The 3690-nt window shown below is 44.5% G+C and overlaps 1 pseudogene; it reads left to right on the forward strand.

Moving 5' to 3' along the window:
* LOC114630473 overlaps positions 1 to 3079 on the forward strand; it is a 133133-nt pseudogene extending 130054 nt beyond the window's left edge.
* The last annotated feature ends 611 nt before the right edge of the window (positions 3080 to 3690 follow it).

Raw genomic sequence — 3690 nt, forward strand, 5'->3', positions numbered from 1 at the left:
CCACGGCTGATTTAAAAAGGGATTGTAGAAATTTAATTAGGGCCATATGCCTGATAAAAGGCAGTTCTATCTACTTTGGTGGTAGTCTCTTTATAATAAGATATTGGCACATCTGTCATTAAGGAAAAATAAAGAGGAATGAATAGTGCAGAATTCAGTAGAATGGTAAATAAAATGATGCTACCATAGATGAGGCCCTGTTCCTACCTCATGTTTATATGCTATCATTTTCTTTTCAGATCTTTGTTTTTTCAAGTGAGGAGGTTTGTGGGTAAATTATACATACAAGAAAGAAGCCAAAAACTTTTTTAAAAGGTTGCTTGCTTTTGTTTTGCTTATGAGCATTTAAGAAAATTATAGACATTATTATAGTCATATTTCCTACCAATGGCATCTCTTACAGGATGTGAGTCCTTGACAGAACATGCCTGCATAGAGCAAGATTTTACTTCTTAACAGGCCTGAGCTGGATTTTAAAAGTTCATGCCTAATTAGCTGTGTAAACAAATTTGGAATTTAGGGAATTTTCTATGTCACAGGGGAATTAAGGCTCACTCACTCACTCCCTTTGGTAGATGCTTGCCCATGCCCTCCTTCTGAAGCCCACAGAATCTGAAATGGTACTATTCCTTTGAGATGGCACTGTACACCTCATCAAATGCTGCTATAGCTTTTGGGTCCAGAAGTGGGAGGGCTGTTGGAGAGAAAGTGCTACTGCCCATAAAGTGCCAGGCACATTTTGGCTGAGGGCACCTGGCTTCTCTGGTATTGCCTGGACAAAGCCCAGCTGTTATGCAAGATTTCCTTGTGTAGATCCTTGCCAACCTTGAAGATTCTGAAGATGCCTCCCCAGACAACTGTAGAATGAAAGGAGTGGCAGAGACAGTACCAACTCAAGGGTTTGGAGACTCATGGACTAATTGACCATGGGTGTCCACGGTCAGGGAGCCCTCACCTCAGCATGGTCAGGCATCTCTTAGAAGCCAGTTAGGCACATGGCAGGTCACCAGTGGTGTCTGCATCTTCCCTGGCTGACGCTTAAATGGCAGATTCATTTGATGCTGTTCCATTCACTCCTCTGGGTATTTCTAATCTGGTGTTTTAATTAATGTTTTTATTGTACTTCAGCCCAGAGGCTGTTTCAACAGACCAGCATATATTTAGACATCTCTGAATAAATAAATGTAAATAAAGACAACTGACTCTGTTGGAAGTGGGAGAAGGATTGCCGCAGACGTGACTGCCTGAAACCAGCCCTTCAGCTGCAAAGCTGGTCCAAAGCCCTTTGGGTATAGAGGTCATGTGTCAGGGTTGCATGTCTGCTCAGGCTCCGTAGTCAGCAGCATGGGTCTTAGGGTGCTTGGAGACGCTAGAATTGTGTCGAGTTTGACATTTATAAACATCTAACAAATGAGTAGTAGGAAACCTTTACTGTATCTGGGTAGATCTCCTCTTGCCAGATAGAAAAAGACGTTGGAGTGTGTGTGTGGGTGTATCTCTGTCTTTTATATTGTTTTTTTTTCTTGGATTTTGCACCCTCCTTTAAATGTGTGTGTGTGTGGTGTTATATGTGCTGTGTGTGTTTTGTTGTGTTGTGTATGTGTTGTGTGTGTGATATGTGTGTTCTGAGTATATATGTGTGTTATGTGTTTGTTGTGTTTGTGGTGTGTGTGTATGTGTATTGTGTGTGTATGGTTTGGTGTGGTATGTGGTGTGTGTTGTAGGTGTGTGGGTGTGGGTGGTGTGGTATGTGGTGTGTGTGTGTGTGTCAGTGTGTGTGTATGTATGTTATTCATTTGTCTGGATTGGGCATATGAAGGCCAGAAGGTGGCATTTGGAATTGTGTCCCTTGATCACTCTCTTCCTTATTTTTTGACACAGGGTCTCCTACCAAACCTGAAGCTTTTGCTTAGTGAAATTGCCCCATTTAGGCCAGCTGGCTTGCTAGTGAGTCTCTGATTCCTCCTATATCAGTCTCCAGAGCTAGGCTGCCAAGTGTCTGCTATGACAGGCTTCTTATGTGTGTGGTAGGGACTCAAACTCAGGTCCTCATGCTTTCAAGGGAAGCTCTCCCCAGCTTGGCACTAGCCCTATTGAGTGCATTTAATCTAAGTTAGCAAATATTAAGCACCTTTTCACACTCAAGGCTAGACTGTAGAAGGGAATAGAGTGATTGTAAGCATAGGGAAACACACCTATAAAACACAGATTTGGGGGGAATTCATGCGGAGGTCAGAGTGAAAGCAGGTGTGAGTGGAAGCAACAGAAGGACAATAGTTGCCACAGTGTTTGAGTTCATCGGGAAAGTTCAGCCTGGTGTTAGCAGTTGCAGGAGGCATGGTGAACTCTGCTTTTATATAATGTGGATGCTGGACACAGAGCTGTCATTTTTGACTGATTCCGTGGGGTACAGGACATTGTGGTAGGGGAAGGGACTCACTTTCTCATTCTTTGGGTACAGAAACCAATTATCTTTGACTATGGCTCTCGTCCACGGAATGTGCCAGTCATCACTGGTAGCAAAGACTTGCAGAATGTCAATATCACACTGCGCATCTTGTTCCAGCCGGTGGCCAGCCAGCTTCCTCGTATCTACACCAGCATTGGTGAGGACTATGATGGGCGAGTGCTGCAGTCTCTCACCACAGAGATCCTCAAGTCGGTGGTGGCTCAGTTCCATGCTGGAGAATAGATTACCTAGCAAGAGCTGGTCTCCAGGCAGGGGAGCGATGACCTCACAGAGCTAGCAGCAACATTTGGACTCATCCTAGATGACCTATCCCTGACACAGCTGACCTTCAGGAAGGAGTTCACAGAGGCTGTAGAAGCCAAACAGGTGGCTCAGCAGGAAGCAGAGAGAGCCAGATTTGTGGTGGAAAAGGCTGAGCAGCAGGAGGCAGCCATTATCTCTGCTGAGGGTGACACCAAGGCAGCTGAGTTGATCACCAACTCGCTGGCCGCAGCAGGTGATGGCCTCATTGAGCTGCGGAAGCTGGAAGCTGCTGGGGACACTGTGTAACAGCTTTCCCGCTCTCGGAACATCACCTACCTGCCGGCGGGGCAGTCTGTGCTCCTCTAGCTTTCCCAGTGAGGCCAAGTGGGGCACAGTCTCCATCATTCTGAATGACGCCTTCCTTCTGCCTCACTCCAGAAATCACTATGAAATTTAATGATTGGCTTAAGGTGAAGGAAATAAAGGTTAAAAAAAAAAAACCACAGATTTTGCTTGTGAACAAGATATTTGAGCTGAATTTGGAGGAGGTGGAAGCATATTTTTTTTTTTTTTTTTTCTGTCAGGATCTACTGTTTGTTAACTTCTCCAGTGGTGATGTTCTTTGAGGCCTTGAAAACTTGGGATAACTATTCAAGATCTGTGAGGCCAATGTGTCAGTAAATTGCTTCATGATAGTAAAGGAGGCCTGGCCTGGGCAGATGGATGAAGTTTTGGAATCTCATTCTTTGCTGTTACGTTTTAACTTGTGTTTCTGTACAGTGACACCTACTATTCACAGATTTACTTCCTGTTCTCCAGCTCAACTTCAGAGGACCCTGAAGTAACTGTTCTTGACCTGACCCCACTGATTATGGCTTTAAAACACCATTGATACCTGAACTACATACCAAAATCAGTGAAAAGTGACTGGATGTCTGTATGCTATACCTGAGACTGAAGCCAAGATACTGTGTGGT

This window comes from Grammomys surdaster, unplaced genomic scaffold (genome assembly GCF_004785775.1).
Source record: "Grammomys surdaster isolate TR1022 unplaced genomic scaffold, NIH_TR_1.0 67, whole genome shotgun sequence".
In the NCBI taxonomy this organism is placed as follows: domain Eukaryota; kingdom Metazoa; phylum Chordata; class Mammalia; order Rodentia; family Muridae; genus Grammomys; species Grammomys surdaster.